The sequence below is a fragment of the Malaclemys terrapin genome, chromosome 6, assembly GCF_027887155.1.
Source record: "Malaclemys terrapin pileata isolate rMalTer1 chromosome 6, rMalTer1.hap1, whole genome shotgun sequence".
Classification (NCBI taxonomy): Eukaryota; Metazoa; Chordata; order Testudines; family Emydidae; genus Malaclemys; species Malaclemys terrapin.
The window spans coordinates 83106433-83128628 of NC_071510.1; the positions used below are offsets into that span (position 1 = coordinate 83106433).

Consider the following 22196-nt stretch of genomic DNA (forward strand, 5'->3'; position numbering starts at 1 on the left):
TCTTATCTGTCACAGTGAGTTTTCACCTTTCGAGGAAAAATATTAATTCTCCATAGAGAGTCAATGTCCCTATTGCTCCATGTGCATCTGAACAGATTACAGAGACAAGAGGAAGACTTTTGGTAGGGATCTGTACACATTGTGAGTGCACTAATGTTGAATATCTCATTTCATTTGCGATATGCTGCCCTGAGATTTAATTTCCACAGCTGAATGTACAAATATTAACTTTGACTAGAGTGTCCAAATATTTTAAGACTGCTTGGTATACAGACTGAAAATAATGTAATGAGCATATAAAGTAATTTATGCTGGTGAGTTGAGTCAATTTTTTATGTGTAAAATTATTCCACTTGTTCCTTTAGGTTCCATTCTTTTCTCCATATGCAGGACAGTTATGCTCATATTCACCTTCAGCAGAACAGGTTCCATTATGGGGCTTGTAGGGTTTCCATAGTAAATTAAAAAGGCTATGTAATCTGGGGCACCACAAAGCATACTTTCATGTTTTTAACTTATGGTGCATTTCTCTTAACAGCTGGCAAGTGCAGTGGTACAGATAAGTCTGCAGCACATCATGGGGATCTTTGTGTAAACTGAGGTGAGTGTTAGATTATGCCTTGCATTGTACCACCTTTGATCTATGCATATTTTCCTATTTGATCCCGGCACAGCACATTTTGCCATGTACTAAGGAGTTCTTTCCCCTTTGTCTTTCAAATGCTATTGCATTGGACATACTCTATCTTTTAAAATGTATGTTTAAAGTTGAATATATGTAATGTCCCCTTAGTCTGCTATTTTTCATTTACAAAGATAAGTTTTATATACTGTAAATTTTATTTCGTACCAAAAATATATTATCCTGCAAGCAAATTGAGTCTAATGTTCTCAATGTGCCTGTAATTCTTTTGCAATTGAGTGAAGTGTGAAAATTCATTTGACTGCTCTTAGTGAAAGATAGGAGGGGTGGGAGATGGAAATTGTTTTACTTCTGCCAAGTGAGCACGGAGAAGTACAGATTATGCATGTCACTGTTGGAGGGAGGATGGAGGAAACGTTTCAAAAATGCATCACCAAATTCAAGGGAAAAGAAAAGGACTCAGGACAAATATTTGTTTTTCTCCAGCATTTATTCAGTAAATATCCATTAACACAGAACAAGTTAATCAAAATAAACAAAGAGCTAATTAAGGTTTGAGCTAGTAAAAAAATAGGTTTGGCTTCCAGGCCATAAACATCTCAAAATCAGATATTTCCATGGCTGCTCACAGACTTCTGTAGGATGGAAGCCAACAGTGATTTTTTCTGAAATAGACCCAAAAATAAAGCTTCACTTTTGCTATTTGCTTGAAAACACTGCTGCACAAAAAAACAAAAAAACAACAACAAAAAAACTAGATAGCAGATTTCATAGTAAGCAGTTGGACTTGGTCAGACTTCCAATGAAAATATATGAATTGCAGGAGATGGTACTGTTGATTTGGTAAATGGTAGTTTGCCTTCTCAGTCAGTACCTTAGCATGGCACTAGAAGGCACTGTGCTGCTAGAGGTGTCTCTATCAGATGAGGTTTATAACCAAGCTCCTGACAACTTGTAATTATGTAAATGTTCCATGGCACTTTTCACAAGAGGAGTATTAGTCCTGTTATCTTAGTCAAATTTCACCTTGAGTTATCACATTCCTTGCCCTCTTCAGGTGGCAACAGGTCCCACCACTTGGGAGGAGGTGGATGGTGTGAAGCACGAGTTCATACAGATGTTTTCTGGGCATGGTTTGGAGGTGGACCAGCTGCATGGTGTTCAGATTGTAGAGGTTGCATGTTGGGGTGGCCAGGGAGGCTCATGAGTCAGGGGTCTGATGACAAGTTCAGAAGGACGTGAGGTGAAAGGCAGGTGGGGAGCACCCTCTTGAAGGACCTGCTTGAGGAAAGCAAGAGAAACAGGAGGAAAGGCTGCCCTTGCGTCCTGAAGCACATGATGAGGGGGACATAGTGTGGATAGTCCCATGCTCTGCCCCAGAGTTCCTATGTGATTATAGTGATTATAGTCAAGTTGCTTAAACTGAATTTTTCACAGGTGGGCACTAATTGTGTGTTCATCTTTTTCAAGTTGCCCAACTTGAGTATTACTGAAGTCAATGGGAGCTGTGATTTGAACATATAAAGTTGGCACCTCAAGGGCACCCACATTTTGTGGATAGTTTTGACCTTAATCTCTCTGTGCCTCAGTTCACTATCTGCACTATGAGGGTAATACCACTCCCTCACTTCACAGGGGAGTTGTGAAAATTAATTAATTTATGTTTGAAGCACTCATACTACAGGGATGAGAGTATAGAAAAGCACCTACAGAAATGAATAATTCTGTCTTCAAAGCAGGGTTTGAATAGTGTGCAGTAAATAAGGCCTAGGGCCATACATTAAACAATGGGGATGAAACAAACTTTTGCAAGTTTCTAATATATATTTGTTGGTATATCACTGAGTCTCATACCGTGAAACTCACATTACTTAGCAGAGCTGGGAACATACTTAAAATGTTTCCACAAGTATTTCCTAGGACAGAAAGTTGAATTTGATTTGGCTATGTGTGTGCCCCCTTTTTTTTGCTTTCTGTAAATATTTTAACTAATAAGTTTACTGACAGGAATGTTTATAGAAACAGTACGTTTTAAGCAAATATTGGTGAATATTTGTGGAAAGTCCATTTTGAACTCAAATATGAGTATTTGCACTGGATGTCTAATTCTACGTTTTACTATATTATCATTCAATGAGGGAGCACCAGTGCTTAAAGTGCAGAGCAAGCCAAAACAACCACCATCACCTCCAGTCCTCTCCCTCCCCCCTCAAACATACAAACAAAAAACCCCAAACAACCCAAGAAAGAAATGGGGGGGGGGGGCGGAGAAAAAAATTAAGCTGGTTTTCTAAGAGGCATACTTTAAGCACTATCTTACCAAAGCTGCTGCTTCCAGGTCGACCCCCCTTCCTCCCCACACACACTTTTTTCAGTTCACTTTAAGCACCGGGGAGCACAAATATATAAATGGCATTTTTGTCCAGTCAGAAACTAACGAACAAGCTTGAGAATTCTGAATATTAAGTATTTGCAGCAAACTTTACTTTCTTAAATTTATTATTGTTCCCCTTGTATTCTGCTTCTCACATAAGCTAGTGTTAAAATCCACCTGTTTCAAATGTTGCTGTATGTTGCGATTTTGTTGGGTCAATAGAAGGTTACAAGGACATTAGAAACTGTAAAATGTTCAAATTCAAAGAAAACAGAGAACTTTGAACTTGTGTCTTATCACATATCTGAAGGAGATTATTCCCAAACATTTTGGTTTTAAAATCTATTTATTTGTAATTCTTTAATCTACAGGTATATTCCCTCTTATGGCTTTGAAAATTTAAATAGATATTTTGTTTTTTTAAAGTGTCTGTGTTCACCTTTTTAAAAAAAGAGATAACAATTAAGTTTGTGTCTCTATAATATAAACATAATTAACATCCGTGGTTTATGGAATTAATGCTGCCTATGAGGGAAGAGCTTCACAATTAAATCATGGACTTGCTGCTGTGCAGTTTGGAGACGTTAGCTTTGCTTACAAGACAATGGGTTTATACTGTATATTCCATAGATTCTCATTATGTGTTCTGTCAGCAAAATTAAATTACGCAATCTCACTACTTGCATCATCTCAGTATTAATATTATTTATAAGACAAAATGTTCCTCATGTTATGTTTCCACTCATTATCAGAAATCATTTTCCTCTTGGAGGTTGATATTAAAGTTTATATATGATAACATTACTATTTGTTTTAATATTTTCCAGTAAAAACAACTACTGTTTTAGTGACTGATATTTTATTTCCTTTAATATTTAGGCAAGTATTCCATAGAATAGCAATAAAAAGGTAAGTTGTTTACAGCTAAACAGGTGAGGACCTGATTCTGCAGTCTCTGCTCACTTAAGATTCCCATTTCAGCCAATGACCCAAGCAAGCAAATAAGAGGCTAGGGTCCTAGAGGCTTTTATCAGCTTTTTAGCTGTCTGTTCTCTTTTACTGAGAAACTACGTTCTTCCAGTCTGAATTGCCTTTATTTTTAGTAAAGGAAAACAACTAATCAAGAAAGACAAAAGTAAAGTGTCTGTGAAAGAGAAATGGAGAGCAGTGTATCTCTTTTGTAACATATGCTGCATCATCCTCAGCTCTCAAAATGGCAGCTGCCTCTGCAGAAAGCACACTCCTAGAAACTGAAAGATGCAATACCTAGAAAACAACATGCTAAGCATTACCTCGTTACATACAACATGATACCAACTGCAATCTTTCTTTCTCAAGGAATAATTCTAAGGAACAAAAAGCGAATTCACATTACATTTTAGCTAAGTTAAAAAAATGTGCTATTTCAAATGCTAGACCCAGATCTGCAGCCTTTAAACACCCAAACTCAGAATGAAGTCAATGCACAAGTACTGCTTGATTGGTTCCAGTTGTGTAAAATTTGAAATATTTTCACATCCATATCCTTACAAAATCACATATTTTTATTTGTGCATTTCAGAAAAACCAATTTGTTTTATTAATAGTTTACATGAAAATGTCACACTTCAGAGTGTAAAAAATGTTTATCGCCATCATATTGAAGTTCCTTTTAACTGAACTTTGAATTTCACGCCACTCATCAAAGATTTTCAGACAAGTTAAAATTGTTTTAGTTGGCCCTTTTGGTTTAAAAGTCAGTCAACATTTTCATTTTCTGTTTTCAGGGCTTTATAGATAGGCCAGAACTGAGGAGTTTGGAATCAAAGCTCAGGACGGTTTGGATTTGGTGTTACTTTTTTGGCCATTGTGGATACAAGCCACAATCATGAAGTTCAAATTCACATCAGGATCTGAACTTCATCAAATGCATGGTTTATGTTCTGATCTTGTGTTCCACTTTAGTCAGTCTTTAGTTTATGCTTTCAGCTATTGGGCCAAATTCTGCTTTCATTTTGACCCATCAATCCAGTTGACCTTGACTATATTCTTACCATGATTTATTGCCTCATTAGCGTTTCAGTGATGTAAATGAGAGTGGAATTTGGTCCTAAATCTTCACTGTAAACAAAAGGGTATATTCACCTCTGAGTGCAAAAGCTGAGAGTATATGCCTCAAAAAAAGAAAAAAAAGAATACACAACTAAAACTTGGCAGGGAAGGTCTCAGCCAGAGGGTGGATTTTTTTATTTATTTTTTGGTAAATGTTGAGCTCACTTCTCTGCTTAGATAAGCAGGCACACATTCCCATGTATCTTGTAAAATCAGTAATAGTTCTACACATGCATGTGCAAGTGTGGTGCTGTTTTTACAAGATACACAGCAATTCTCACTCGCATATCTTTCTGATGACAGAATCAAGCCATCGGTTTAAATCTGTTTGGTTTTATTTAAGTTATAGGAATGAGGGGATGGGGAAGAATAGGTGTTTGCTGTCTTTGGGTAATTTCTTTGAGCTCCTATCATCCAAAACCAGGTTCCTTTTTTTAAACTAACGGCCCAGTCCTGCATACATGTGTGTTGTGTATGAGAAGGGGTTTGCAAGAAGAGGGCTCTTATTTGGCAAGTGTAAATCCTGGATTTAGAGTCTGATCCAAAGCCCATTGAAGTCACTGGAAAAACTCCCATTAACTTCAGTGTTTTTCGAATCAGGTCCTTAGTGTGGAATTGCAATGTATCACTTTCACTATCCTCAATAAATTTAGACCAAAAAAACCCCAACCCAAACCCTGGCCATATATTAACAGTAGCCTGAAGGTTTTAATAAAGATTCATAATATACAAATCCTATTATGTTTAAATGCCCATTTGCAGTATATACCATCTAAGCTGTGAAGTACAATAAGGGACATATTTATTCTGCCCTCATGCTATTTGTAGCTAGGATGTGTGCGTAATTCATATGAGAGACCCACATTACCTGAAATCATTCTGCTCTTACCTACAAAATTGCACCCATCAGGGGGAGAGATAGTTGGCAGAACTTGCCCAAAAGAGCAATTTCCATATATTCTCCTCTTACAAAAATTAGAAAAACAGAGGCTTTTAAGATTTGACTGACCTTGGGCAGCTTATTTTACATGCTGAGCCTAGAACTCACTCAACCATTCCCATCCCAATACCAATAAATTGCAAACTGTAGCAAATAAATTACAAATCCTTAATGGAGCACAGTGGAACCCAGGGTAGTATCACCAAATTTGTGTGATGCTTGGATCAGGGATACAGATTCTGCTTCAACTGAACACAATAGCAAAACTCCCACTGACTTTAATAGTTCAGGATCAGGCCATATGTACAGTATTATAATACTAATGCACAAAAGGATGGAGTTAAGAATTCTGTGCCCACCTTAAATTATAGCCGTTTGGCCTTTGAGTTTATTTTAATGTATGTTCATATTTAATTATTATTAATTGTAGGTGAGAGTGCAGAGTCAAAGAGCAAAAGAATTTTACAATATCTTACATAACCCAGCTGTATTTTTATCATATTAATTGACACAAACTTCTCGCAAATGAGGAGGTGACTTTCTACAAAGATATCTGCCATTTGAGTACAGCGTGGCTTATTTTGTAGAGTTCATCACTGGTGATATTCAAAACAGTGAAACAAAGTGAAGAAGCTAGTGTCAGTTTTTAAAAACAAGCAACCCAGCAAAAGTCTCCCTGTTCCAGGATAAAGTGAAGATGTAAATAGGTCAGAATAGCAAGGAGTAACAAGTGTTCGGTATGAGTAGGCAGGGTTTTTGTTTTTTTAAAATAACATTTAGTGGTAATTGTACTTATGTAGGACCCAATCCCATAATTTCAGTGAGACTACTCCATGAGTAAGGATTACTCACACAAGTAAAAATTGCAGGATTAGGTCAGGATTAGTTGGAGGATTAAGGTTGTTACCTAGACTTTCAAAAAGACAGTTGGTGAGCAAGGGAGAGCCCATGCTTCTGTGCCTGTGGCCATTACAGAAAAAAAAAATTGGGGTGATATTCTTTGAAAGAGCAGAAAAAAATCAGTTGTTTAATAACAGTGCTATCAAGTAGCTGGTATCTTTTCATTTTCTCTTTTTGCTTGAGACAGCTACCCATAAGATCTTACAGAAAGAGCAGTTCTATCACACTACACATGACTAGTAGAAAAGGAAGAATATCTGATGCTGTGTACCTCACCTTGAGGGTGACAGACTGGACATTTTACTATCAATGTTTATACATGAATACACAGAAACTTGTCTTGGTAGGGTTTTTCTAGGTATCTTAATTCTGCTGATGCAAAGTGAGAGTGAAATTACAGGTGCCAGTTTGCAGTGTAGAATGCTGATAAACAACTTACCATTTTGCAGTGGCTGGTCACATCTGGAGTCTTTTGGGATGCAAAAGTACTGGAAGGATTATTGCAAAACTTAAAGACACTTATGTTACCATAACTTTTGTTTTTAATTAGTAGTTTTTACATTTTTCTTTTGGAGTATCTTCTTGCTTATATCATACTTATTTAGTTAAACATCTAATTGACAGCAAAAGCAGGGAATCAGACCTACAGCACTTGTCAGAAAACTTTTCTAGTTTGACCTTAGACTGAGACAGGCTGCTATAAAACCATGGATCAGTGGATTGTGTTTTATTAATTTCAGCATATCGTGAAACTCCATAATCTACAGTCCACAAATCTGACCTGTCAGTCATATTAAATTGTCACACAACATTTAATTTGTATATATTATGCATAGTGTGGAAAGGATTCATGTCAATTAAAGTGCATTGGTGTTCTTCCTCCTTAATTTGTCACAATAGTTTCATAATAGTTCAAAATCAACACACAAAACAGTCCACAGTGTGGACCATGGCAGTGGGAGTACCCTCATCTTCCATTTTGTGATTTTTATATTGTTTTCTCTGGGCCACAATATGGAGATATTCAGCTTGATTTTATAAATTATTATAGTGCTTTTTCATTATCAAACCCCCCAGACATCCTCTGTTAAAAGGTCCGATCAAAATGCAAGGTGTTGTTATTAATTAGTATTTATTTATATTATTTGTCATATCTACTTGATAAAATATGTCTGCAAACACAAAACAGATCAAGAAAGGCTTGATTCTTAATGTTCCTTGTACACAGACACGTTCTGAATTCCTTGCAGAATTTCCATCAGGTCACTGTAGTAATAATTATGCATGTATGCAGTTAATGTTCCCTGACTGCTTCTGATCCTCTGTGTCTGTTCCCTTTCTGTGCTCTCCTGTTGAGATCATACAGCCTGAATATAACATGCTGCAAACTGGTCAGAACTCAAAAGCCTGGCAAATTTATAAGCCCGCCTATGGAAGAAGAGTTTCAATCCCCACAAAATAGAAAAGGAAATGTTAATGCACAGATATTTCTTATATAATTTCATATATATTCATTGTGTTTAAAATGTCTGAAATGGCTTAGTTATATCCTCCACTGTTGTCCAGAAATAATTTCCTGTTACGTCATGCAATGTGTTTCTCATGAGAGTTTACTCTCAGGAATGGGGTGAATTGGGAGTTACCACCCATTAAAATTAGACCAGATTTTGGCCCAGAAATGTTTTTTAGCTAACTAGTCATTATTGATTTTTAGTGTACTTTATTTTTACTATGCTCCTTCATGTATTTATACAAAATATTCATACTGAAACTGAGAGCACTCCAAATCCACCCCTTTGTGGGAACAGGTCTTTCATGAGAATTCTGTGTTTTAAGGATAATTTTTTGCTTAAGTGAAAATGTTGTCAAAGTTGGGTATGACTTTTTTGTGGTGCATTTTCAAATGCTTAGGTTGGGCTGGATGCGGGATCAGGATCAGAATCTGTCAACCAAACTCCCATTATTCTCTAATCCATCTATGGTAGTGTCTTATAGAGAAAGTCTAGATTTGTGCTGCTTTTGTTGCTCCTGATTGATACTGTTAAACATCTGTTTGATAACCTTTAGCCCTGTGATTGTGTGCAATTGCACAGCTGGCTCCCATCACATCAGTAATGCTTTCACTACATACTAATAACAATGGGAAGAGATCCCTGATAAGGACCAAGCCCCAGGTTCTTCCCCTGTGTCATAGGTGCATGCACTTATTGATGCCAACTGTGATGGCCCTGCACTTTGGGGGAGCATAGGATTTGGCACTTACTTGCAAGGTTGAGCACACACCTTTTTAGCTATCAGGGGGTAGCCGTGTTAGTCTGTATGTACAAAACCAACAAGGAGTCTGGTGGCACCTTAAAGACTAACAGATTTATTGGGGCATAAGCTTTCGTGGGTAAAAACCTCACTTCTTCAGATGCATAGAGTGAAAGTTACAGATGCAGGCATTATATACTGACACATGGAGAGAAGGGAGTTACTTCGCAAGTGGAGAACCAGTGCTGACAGGGCCAATTCAATCAGGGTGGATGTCGTCCACTCCCAATAATAGATGAGGAGGTGTCAATTCCAGGAGAGGAAAAGCTGCTTCTGTAATGAGCCAGCCACTCCCAGTCCCTATTCAAGCCCAGATTAATGGTGTTGAATTTGCAAATGAATTTTAGTTCTGCTGTTTCTCTTTGAAGTCTGTTTCTGAAGTTTTTTTGTTCAATAATAGTGATTTTTAAATCTGTAATAGAATGACCAGGGAGACTGAAGTGTTCACTTACTGGCTTTTGTATGTTACCATTCCTGATGTCCGATTTGTGTCCATTTATTCTTTTGCGGAGGGACTGTACGGTTTGGCCAATGTACATGGCAGAGGGGCATTGCTGGCACATGATGGCATATATAACATTAGTAGATGTGCAGGTGAATGAGACCTTGATGGTGTGGCTGATGTGGTTGTGTCCTCTGATGGTGCCGCCAGAGTAGATATGGGAACAGAGTAGGCAATGAGGTTTGCTACAGGGATTTTTAGCTGCTCTTGAGGTGCATCCACTTTGTCATGAACTCTGTGCATGGCTTGAGTCCACGTATATCCTCTTTCACTGGTGTGCTTTTATTATAATATCTCAACTTGGTGCCTCATCTGAAGTAAAATGTCCTAAACTTTGATGTTCTGTCATCCTGTCTTCCACCATCTGCTAGACCTAGTCTTCTCTCCACTCCCCTCCTGATTGCTTCCTCCCGCCTCTTCTCTCTCAGCACAAGATAACTGTACATAGGACGTGTGTGTGTAAGGAATGTGACTGTATAAATAATTAGTTTTTTTCACTCTGCCTCTCCCATCAAAAAGTCAGTTTTAAATATGGCCTCTCTACCTATTCTGCCTCATCTTGAAAGTTTACATGCACAAAATACTATGCAAATGTGGCTTTTCACATTGTTGCATGGCTAAATGCAGAAATGGCCATGGTCTTGAAAATTCTGCAGCTAAAAACTGTAAAACATATTTAAGCCATTTAAACCTTTAAAAATGTGAAATATATTCAAATATTAGCTGGTCTAGTTATTTACATATAGATGTCCTTTGGTGTTTTATCTTAGCTATCCAGACATAAAGACAAAAGGCCCCAGCTATACCCTTCTTTCAGTTGCTTTCCTGCCTTCCTTTATTTCCATCACCCCAAATGAAATGGAGAAACTTTTTGCATTAGATTTCACTAATAAAAAAAAACTTTATTTTTGAATGAGGCACATATGGTATCTTCATGCAAACAGATCTAAAATAAATAAATAGCCGATCTGCTGTACCTGCTGAGAAATCAAGCATTCCTATCTGTCATGTCTTGTTACCCAACATAACACATGCACATACTGTAGACAGACATGCTAGCTTGGACATGTAGCATTATGTTCCAATTTTACTTCACCAGGGAGGCTTTCTTGAGTCTGACCCTGATTCTGATGGCAAAGATCCAGAGGTCTTATGACAAAGCACTGGCTCAACAGTGTGCACAAAACTAGCCCTTAGAAAGAGGCATTGACACTCAGCATGCCATCCTTCATTGTCAGCAGGCAGAGTACAACAATTACAAGGATTTACCGGATCCTTAATACTGCTGATTCATTGACAGAAATGGGAATTAAATCATACAATTTTACTGCCATTTGTAGCCCTAGCATCCTGTTGCAAAGACTATAATGATTTTAAAAGACATTTCCATTTGTGGCAGAAAACTGAAAATCATCTAAGAAACCTTCTGACCAAGACAAATCCCCCCCCCCCCCCCAATGTCCTTTTGTGTATTTGGGTGGTGTTTTGTAAGACTGTTATAAAATTAGACGCTTACATACCATAATGATGGGTGTGGTATCAGTGCCAGGTGAAGTAGAGCAGAACAGAAACAGAAGAGAAAAATTAGGGATTGTAGTTAGGCTGGGGAACATCATGGCATGGACTGGTGGATGCACAACTGGATCCTAATGGGTGATCTCTCTGTTGCTGTTTGCTCCAGCAGTTTAGGGAGTGGAAGCCCATGGATTGCACTTGCATGTGGGAGTCCTTCACGATAGCTCAATTCACTATTTCTACTGCATTGGTAAATGATGTACTGAATATGGTCACAAAGAGGGGATGTTTTCTACAAAGTTTAGAGGTGGTTAGGTTACACAAGAGTTAATGCACAACTAGCCTTTCTCTTCTGGTTTGTATTCTGCTAAGTGCTTCAAGTATGCAGTGTTGTTGTAGCTGTGTAGGTCCCAGGATATTAGAGAGACAGGGTGGGTGAGGTAATATCTTTTATTGGACCAAATTCTGTTGGTGAGAGAGACAAGGTGACCTGAAGAAGAGCTCTGTGGAGCCCGAAAGCTTGTCTCTCTCACTAACAGAAGTTCGTCCAATAAAAGATACTACCTCACCCTCCTTGTCTCTCTAAAAGGCTTAAAGTGACATTTGCCCCAGCACAAAATAACCTCACACACAATTGAACACATTTGGGAGTCTTCCCTCAGAAGGAGCCCAAGATTGGGGATAAAAAGAGTGATATAAATTGACACCCTTAAAATTTCTCCTGGTTGAAACACTTGACTCATTCTAACAGAATTACTGTATTAAGCATAAAAAAACAGCAGAATCTTTCAAACAAACAGAACTTTTTAATTGCACCCCCGGTATGCCAGGCTTGGAGTGCACTGGCAGTGTTGCATGCAGGAGTCTCTTTGTGCTAAGACTGGCCTACAAGAATATCAAACCTCAACATTTAAAAACTCCTAAAATAAGAAGAGATAATTACAACTGCTCCTGGCTGAAAACAGTGCTCAAGTGCAGAATTGACAAAACATCCCCACATTATGGGAGTTGGCTACAGATATGGGGATTTCTTGTGCACCCAAGAATCACACTAAAATATACCACAGCCCACCTAGTGATAAGCCCCACAAAAGTGTCTCTGATCCTGAAATGCTTCTTGAGAGTTGTTTCAGGTAGTGTAGTTGTATTGGCCTGTGTGGATTGTTTTCAACTTTGTTAAATGGTTGAGAATAGTTTTCAATGGAGATTAGCAATTCATGTAAAAAAATGTCTTGACTTAGAAAGCAAATTTCAATTCATTGGTGTTCGAGATCCTTTCTGTGAAAACAGAGCATTTGAGTTTCACTGGTTTGAAATACCTGTGAAAAGTGAATCCTAAATTTGATTGCTCGAGTATTGATCAAAAATGAATTTGAATTGTTCATTCAATTATAAAATTTATAGTATTGATTAGTTACATAAGTCATCCAATGAAAGAACAAAAATTACACCGTGTGACTTATCTAATGTACTATCATGGTGCAAATTTTGAATTATATGTTTTATTGTAATATTCACAATTCACATTACTTGTTAATATCTTAAAGTAATTCAATCAAGGAACAGAATCATGTTACTTATATAACAGATCAACAGAGCTCAGGTTTTGAATATTTACGATTAAAGGTTCACTAATAATCTGCAGACCAAGAATTATCGGCTGAAGAAATTTGTAAATAATTCTGAATAATGAATACATTTGAGAATTTTACAATCTGTTTATAAGCAATCCACAAACAGGGGCAAGAAAGTGAAATCGGATGAGTAAATTGCTGATTGAAAATTATTTGTTCAGCTCGTTTCAATGAGCTTTTTTAAAAAAACACTCCATCTACACTGGTGGCATCTACCAGAACAACTTAGTTACAAGAACTATTTCAGGATATACATTTTTATAATTTCATTCACTCTATGGCCTTGTGCAGGCTATCTTAGCTGTTTCTGCTCCTGCTTGGTACATTTTATATGGCATACTTATAGTAAAGAATACACGGGTAAAGAGGTTAATTAGTGTTTGTATGGTCCTCTGAAGATTAAAAATGCTATGTAATTATTATTATTTGTATTATGATAGCTCTTAGGGGGTTCCATTGTGCTAGGCTCTGTACAGACACCGAGAGGGAGACAGTCCCAGCCCTAAAGAATTTGCAATCTAAATAGACAAGACAATAATAGACATACATCGTGTAAGCATAATAAATCAGACATCTATAAATTACATTTACTGTATATGTCACCGGAATTACTTTAAAAAAATTCCCCAAATCATCCTACCTCTTCTCCATTGTCCAGCTACCCCAGCAAGCCAGCAACAGCAGGCTGACCCATATTGCCCTCCTGTCACCCCTCAGAAACAGACCTACTTATTGTTCTCGCTAGCCAGCTGTCCCTGACACCCATTCCCTATTGCTGACCCGAGTTAATTCCTACTTCCCCAAAACCTCTAGCCTTATATAAAGTTGAGGTTTGTTTAAAAAAAAAAAAAACACTCTAGCCTAATCAGAAAAATTCTCAACATTTGTCTAGATTTGATTAAAAGTGGCTGAGAATGTAGTCAGTCCTTCCTGGGTGGGGGGAAAAGATAGTGGAATAGTTAGCTCCACATGGTCTCACGAAGTACTAAGTATTATTGGAATCACTGTAAAAGTTGAGAGAACTGCATCCATTTTACTTGTTGAAGTGGACAAAATGTAAGAAGCCAATCTTAGCAATAATAAACAGTTAAATATATTGGAAAATAAAGGCCTGAACCTGCTGTTCTTTAAACTAAACTCAAACTCAAATGAGCACACTTCAGCTACAAGTCTTGCATTCAGTCGCACTCTATAAGCATTGTTTGCAATAGTTTGAAGAAAAACAGCAGGTTCAGGCCCTTTATTTTCCAATACATTTAACTGTTTATAATTGCTAAAATTGTAAACAAATGCTAAACTTGTTTATTATGGCTAATCTTATTTGCTTTCAGTGAACCCTGAGTCTGAATAAAGACTGAAGAGTCAGGCCCAATGTTTTTAAGTACAGTTGGCATTTGTGACCATATTGTGGGCTGTGTCTAATCCAAAAAAGTGATATTATTTTGGCCTCTGGCAGTATAGGTGAAATATACAAGAGGCTGATTGAAAACCTGTTTCCATCCTGCTTTAAAATAGGTTCACAATCGAAAAAGGAACTTTAAACACTTATTTAAATATTAAAACTTAAAGCTTTACTTCTATAAGGATGTTTATAACATTCAATAAAGAATTGCCTTTGACATTGTCTTAAAAGGTCTCAGCAAAACGGTGGATTTTTAGATTCAGGCTTTTGGTATTTAAAAAGATTAACAGCTGAACTGAGATAAACAAATTAGTAGAACTGCCTGCCCAGAACCCATCCTGATTAGGTGATAGATGCAACCTCCTTTACAGTAGCTGAGGTCTGTAGGATGCTCTTGTCCAGAAACACTTTATCAATGGTGCTGCCTCAAAAGTGAAACTGACTAGGATCAATGCTACTGAGAAAAGGATTCTGCACAGGAGGAAGGCACTAATCAAGTTCTTCTGCAGCTGCTGATCTGGCCCTTTTCAATGAAATCAAAGGCACAGAGAAAGAAAGGAAAATGGAGGTACAGAGAGAGGCAGACTTAAAGGAATAAGAGAACTGAAACAGAGGTCTAGTTTCCCCTTTCCAATGGAAAAACATAGGTGGCCAGAATAAAGATGTTTCCACTGCGGGGATGAGGGATTTGCCTTCCTTGAGGAGTAGGCAAGGCCCCAAACTTCACTGATCCCTCTGTGCATGGTGTGACTTTCAAGAATTCAGTGAAGGCCAGGGCAATCCCTGTTGAAAAAGCCTGTTTTATCCAGACTAGATGTAAATGTCCCAATAGATGAGACTTTGCCATTTCCTTTGAAAGACTATTCTACAGCCTAGTCGTCCTCTAGGAAATTTCACTGTCAGGAAATGTTTTCTGTGTTTCAGCCTAAATTTTCCTTCTATTGATTTAATCCTTTCCCCCTAGTTATGCCACCTTGCTTCAAATTAAATAATTCGCTCTGCTCCTGCGCAATCCTGCCCCTCTTTACTCAAACAAAACTATTGGAGTCAATGGGAATTTGCCTGAGTTTGGATGGCAAGATTGGTCCCTTTGCGTTATACCCTTCCAATATTTGTAGACTATCTTGTCAACACCCCAAAGTTGACTCCTAACCAAACTATTCACATTTAGCTCTTTTAAATATTTTCCCATGGCTAACGCATTTCACATCAGCACCTGGTTATTTTGGTTGCTCTTCTTTAAATTTACTCCAATTTGTCAATATTTTTGTGATAATGTGGCACTCAGAACTAAACACAATAATGCAAGTTCACACCAGAACATTTTGGATCAGGAGTGTTATCCCTCACTTCCCTAAAGTGCTGCGGCAAAGTAGTCCAGGATGTCTGGGATACCAATTCCAACCTGTCCTCAAAATGGCCTATGTGCTTTAAAGATTCCTGCCTCTTTTCTGTCTTGCTGGTAGACATCTTTAAAGGGGTTCTGCTCCTCCTCCTCCCAGATATCTATTCCCTGCACCACCGAAGAGTCTTTGAACAAGCAAGCAGCTACCTTCTTTTTCGAGTGTCAGCCTGCTGGAAAGTCCTATAAAGTGCAGTGCTGTGCTATCACTTTAATGAATGCTGCATGTGGATACAACACGAAGGAAACTGAAGCCTTGTAGAGCATATCATCTCTCCAGGCCCCCATCTCAGATTGCATAGGAGCCACTCTCACCTATGTCTAGTGAATATCTGAGGCCCAAAGCACATCATCGTGCCAGAGTGGTTACCAGTCCCCCATCTAGACTATGTCTGTCCAGAAGCACTGCAGCAGCCCCATCAAAAGTAGGACCCTGGCAACCTTCCTCCTCTTCTTCAAGGACAAGGCAACGGAGGACATCTCCACACTGAGAGAAGGAAGCAGTGGCAAGGTATGTGCACATATCTATATGTTGCCATTTGTCCTTATCCTTTGTTTATAATCTTTTGAGCTTGTTTTCATTCCACATGACAGTGCTCTTTTCCCAGCCAATTTGAATTAATTTGTCAAGTAAGGTTGTATGAGACACAGTATCGTGCTTTACTGAAATCCAAATAATTACGTCTGCTGCTTTCCCATCATCTGCTAATTTTGTAATTCTATCAAAAAAGCAATCAAGTTTGTCTGGCAAGGTTTATTCTTTATGGAACCCATGATTCAATGTATCTGCCTCTGAAGGATGAAGGACTGAGTCAACCATGTACAACCTTAATCAAACTTATCCAAACCCCTTTACTCAATAGATTGGACTGAAAGTCTTGTGAGAATAGGCTTGCTTGCCGCATTCACATCACGTCCTGGTTTCTAATGGGATGAAAATACTGGAAGAAAAGGTTTTGGCACAGTATTTCAGTACTTCTGCACTGGGCCTACCTGAACTCAGGAAATGCAGAGGACCGTAAAAATCTTATTTTAAAAGTTAATGGAGCTATTTAAAAGACCTCCAAAAAAGTTTGATACAAGTTTTAGGGAAAGATTCAGATCAAATTCTTCTTTTAGTAAGAAAAATAAAAAAATTACTAGGCAAAATATGACTAGGTATAGAGATAAGAAGATTCCCTGGCTTCATCTCAGACCTCAGCCTTGACCTGACAGAAATCTGCCCTCATACACCACTTGTCATTTAGAGGTCTCCTCATCATACCTCATGTGATAAACTCCAGAACAGGGGTTGGCAACGTTGGCACGCGGCTCGCCAGGGTAAGCACATCGCTCGCCTGCGCTGCTTCTCGCCGCCCCCATTGGCCCGGAACGGCGAACCACGGCCAGTGGGGGCCGCGATCGGCCGAACCTGCCGTGTCAGCAGGTAAATAAAACTGGCCCGGCCCGCCAGGGTGCTTACCCTGGTGAGCCGCGTGCCGAACGTTGCCGACCCCTGCTCTAGAACATGGAAGTTGTTGGCCCTGAAATCTGCCAGCCCGTCCCTCTCTATTTTGAAACAATACTTACAATCTTTCTTTTCAAAGATCTTTTTAAAAGAGACCAGTATCGGTCCTCGATTTACTACCCTTCCCTCTCATTTATGTCCTCCCACTTATTGTATTAGATCTTCTTGTTTGCTTTTATCTCTTTGAATTTTGATAGGCTTGTCTTTATTGGCTTTCAATTTCTTTATTGCCCAAGATACAGTGAGGGAACTAATACATAAAACAACAACAAGTTTAAGATTTGAGGGGAACTTGGGCCTAAAGCCCCAGATACATCCACGTGGCTCTCAGAAATTACCAGTAATAGGAAAGTGGAACAGAAGTCAAATGTGAACCTGAAAGAGATGTAAAGAGAGTGAACCTATTAGATATTAAAGGATGAAACAAGTCATCTTAAGGGAAGCATGGTGAGCTTCTGCACTGAATTCAATCGGCTGAGTGGAAAAAATAATAAACTATTATGGTTGATGACAATGTGCAATAGGTATTCACTGAATATTGGAAAAATCCTTGTCCTAGAAGAGAGTGTGGGAACTTTGCCATTGATTTCCATGAGACCAGGATTTAGTTGTATGGGTGAAAACCTTCCTCCCCCCCAAACCCTCAGTTAAACACTTTCTCAGCAAGAGTGACGGACCCACACAAGATTTCTGCACCAGGTAAGCTCCATAGCACCTCTGGAGCAGTTTCATTGGAGGTCTCTCCCATAGCTGATATAGCAGCTGCATTGGGATTCTGCTGTAGCCCTACAGTCTGTGTTAGGATTGTGCGATGAATTCTACACCCTCCAGCCCCTGCTTATTTTCCCTCACAAGGCTTGATTCCTTAGTGCAGGGAAAAGTGTATTTCAAAGTGTTTTTGTAAGACACAAAACACACTTAAATCTGAAAAATGGTACATTTGCAAGCTATTCACTAAGTTGTGTGCTAATTTTAACTTCTTTGGTAAGTCTTTTCACACATATTGCTTCACACATACCCACTGGATTCTGGGTAAGATAGAGAGGGTTTCTTATTTGCAGTTAAGTAGTTTTTCATTGCCTTGAAGGTCCATTGTATGCCGTTATCCATTTCCAGTTGCATAGGCAGTTCTCCTATGAGAAATTTGTAAGACATTTTATAGTCATTTCTATGATGACAAAGGGTGAGAACATCAGTTCAAGTTATTCAGAATAATAATGCATCTAAACAAGTGCATATTTTAAAATTTATTGCTTGTTTATCAAAAGGTCATGGGCAACTTGTGGCAGTCGGGAGAGATATTCTATTGGAAAGCTCCTCACAGAAAGCAGCTACTCAGTCTGAAAATTAATTTCAAGAAACATGACTGACCACTGAGCAATTTTAGCAGTAGTTTTTGCGGAACATTTTGTAGTAAACAATGTTGTTAGCTGAGCACAGAGTGACTGGACTTCAAAATTAGCAGTTAGGCCTACAGGCAAGTACAGAAATACTGCACTGCCCACTAGAATGCTAGAGCTTCTTTTGTTATGAGGTGAACACAACATTGAATTCTCAAACACCAAGTACAGCACCTCAATACTCAAAACAAGCAACCTATATTGGATGTATCAGCTTAGTCCATTAAAATACATGATCATGAACAGTGATCTGCAGGTTTTCCAAATTAAATTTTCTTTTAAAAGACTGTTTAAAGATGAATAGACTGAAAAAAACATATTGTAAACAAATGCTTATCGAGTGCAGCTGAATGCAAAACTTATACTTGAAGTGTGCTTATGTAAGTTCAGATTTAAATTGCAAGGCAGGGGTAATGATGTTTTCATGGACAGACCCAGCAGATAGTTCTTAAAAGATGAAAAGACTGGAAAGGATCTAGCCTTCTTTGAATATTATACTTTTTTCCCCACAGGTCTTAGGATATGAGGCTGCCTTATCAAGAAATATTTGAATTGCTTCTGAGGCTTCAGACCAAGTGTATTTTATGAAATACAGTACATTGCCTATTCTTGTGCTTATTGTTTTATCGTATTCTTTTTTAGCTCTTGTCTCTTCACGTTTGGCCTTTAAATATACACTTAAATTATCAATGCAGATAATTTTAAAAATCAAATGTACTTTTCATTTTTAAGCTCTTTTTTTTTTAAATTTATTTCACATAGCTTGGACAGTGTCACTAAACTGGTCAGTTTCCCCTTCTGTTTCTTGTGAACTAACACAATACGGTTGAGTTAGATTCACACTACTGCAGAGAGAAGTCCACATTTTTCCAGAAGATTGTTTTCATTGACATTTGAGGGGATGGGAAATAAGTGACCACATTTTTATTCATAATAGAAGGTCAGATTCTGCTACCACTGAATTCAGTGGCTATACCTCTATTGGATGCTAGCATTTATACAATTCTTTCTTTATTTTTAACAGACATAAACTTTGAGCTTTGAACTAGTTTAAAAGTACCCTTTTGACGTTTTGGCTTCTAACTGTCCATGTACTACTTAGATGAGTGGGATGGAGATTACTGGGTTATATCACCCAGGACAAAATTCACTGAAGGGGGCCGAAATAAAGGAAAACTCAGTGAGGTTTTCCTCACAGTGTTTCTTTCATAACTTTCTAAAAATCTTGAAGTCTGTTATTTCCTTACCACTCACCAGCAAGGCCTAGTTCTGCACTCTGATCTTTCTTGGTTTCAACGGGAGGTTTGCCCAAGAATAGACTACGTGATCAGATCCGCTAAGTCTCAATTCAAAATTCATTGTTTCCCCTGACATTACAAGCACCTGCAGCAGAGAAAGGAGATCCAGAAAATACAGGGAAAGAGGGTAAAAATCTCAGAGAAAAAATTTATTTCTTAAAAATACTGTAACTTTAAAGGATCGGGGGGAAAGGGGGAGAAATCTCCTAAAATGGATTATTTTTATGATTGTGTATTTCTTTCCTTGAATGCATCTAGCATGTTGATTAAACTTAATGTTACCTTTAATATTAAACTGTTTTTAAAAGGAATATCTGTGTTGTAATTGGCTAAAATATTGAAACACCAGAATCAAATCCTGAACAATTCTAAAGAGTAACCCACCCACGCATGATGGAAAATTGAATATTTGGAGAATCAGACCAAGTACTAGTCCTGCTTCCAATTAAAGCAATGAGAAATCAGGCTTTATGTCTTAGGAGAATTGTGTCTTTCTAAGAGAAAACAGAGACAGAGCTGGTAGATGTAATTGAGAAATGGCTCCCTGAGTCCATTAATTAATATTCAGGACATACATGTATTTTTACTAGGATTACAGGAGGGGGCCAAAATAAAATTGTTTTAAACAAAACCCCACACCTTCCACATTCTTATATCACAATTGCCAGTCTGAGATGGCTATGCTGCAGGCTTATAAAAGATTTCAATATATTGAATAGAAAATGGTTAACATCTGAGGCTTGCCCAGAAGTCTGGTCAGGAATGTATAAAGTAATCTCAGGTATTAGACCCATCAATAAGTGTCCAACTATTCTGCTGTCAGGCTTCTTGAGGCTCCACTAGGCACAGTAGAAATGGTTCAGAACTGGGGCAAAATATGGTCTTAGAAGAACAAGCTATGCATTTCTGCACAGGAAAATAAAAATGGCCTATTTCAGAAGTGATTCAGAACAGCACATGCATGCCAACTTTAGGATTATTTTATAGGAGTTTTGTACAGGAAAACTGAGTAATAAGAAACTTTTGGTATTTAAACTTTAGGGTACAAAGGAATCACCTCTGGATTTCTAAAACTCATCGATAAATGCCTTGCAACTGGACAAAGAAGGATAATGAGGGCCTGATATTTCATTGCTAGTATGTTAAAAATTGTATTGAAGTTCATAACAGTTATGGGTGCATCTGAAGTGCCAGACCAAACTCCATCTGTATTTCTGGGATTCTTTATACTTTGTCTGTTTTTGAACCAAAACTCCTGGGGCTGGCTTATGAAATTAACTCTCATCCCTCCCACAGCTCAAAGAAAAAAAAAGCCTATTCACACCTCCACTCAGGTACTTCTTGGAGTGGGGGTCAGTTGCTGTAATCATCCATGATGTAGGGGGCTGCTACATAGATCTGAAGCCTTCCCAGTTGAAGAAGGATCCTCTATGGAGTAGCCACTCACACTGACCATGCTGCACATTAGCAACAATGGGACACAAAAGGCTCCTGCTGCTATCTTACTGAAGTATAGGACTTGAGCTATTCCAGCCTGTTGTGTCTGCCTGATGTACAGGACAATCTTGAAAAGTTTCTAAGAGCACCATGTCCAGCTTTCCTCAGTTGGAGGGATGGTTATTCTGAATGTGGAGTGCAGAGGGAAGTAAGGGAGAAAAGAAAACAGAAAAGACTGAAGGATCTCTATCCTTCCTGCCCCATTTTGGATCAATAACGAAAAAAAAATCTAAACTATATTGTCAAATGACCATCATGACATTAGGCCACAGTCTTTGACCTAAGAAACCAAAAGCTACAAAAGTTGTATGTTTTTAAATATACTGAAATTGTAGGTTTCTTACTAGGCCGAGATCCTCAAAGCTATTTAGATCCTGAGTCCAATTGATTTCAATTGAAGTTAGGAACCTAAGTACCTTTGAGGATCTGGGCCTCTGATACCATGGTGATGGGTGGCAGTATAAAATCATAAGACAGATAGGTTGACAGTATATATGTGAAAACCTCAGCTGAGCAGGAACAATTTGCAAGAATCACGGTGTTTCTAATAGTTGGGAGCCAACTATTTCCTTGAATTAATCTCTCATGCTCAAGGTTCTATTTCAGTCATCCTTTCCCCAGCCTTCAAGGCCAGGACTTGACTCTCTTCAGAGTCCATCAATACCTGTCTTTAATTGGCCAAAAGGATCAATTTGGGATGAAGCAAGGTGCTCCATCTCTTCCAGGGCCTGAGAACACTTCACAGAGAGTATTCCAGGTCTCTTCTGCTTAGAAAGCA

General features: G+C 38.3%; 1 long non-coding RNA gene across 1 annotated transcript; it reads left to right on the forward strand.

Annotated features, from left to right (window-relative positions):
- Window positions 1-540: 540 nt before the first annotated feature.
- Window positions 541-20232, forward strand: LOC128839615 (uncharacterized). The gene is made up of 3 exons (XR_008445485.1): window positions 541-601; window positions 15817-16227; window positions 19136-20232. It is a non-coding gene; the product is annotated as an uncharacterized LOC128839615 (long non-coding RNA).
- Window positions 20233-22196: the final 1964 nt, after the last annotated feature.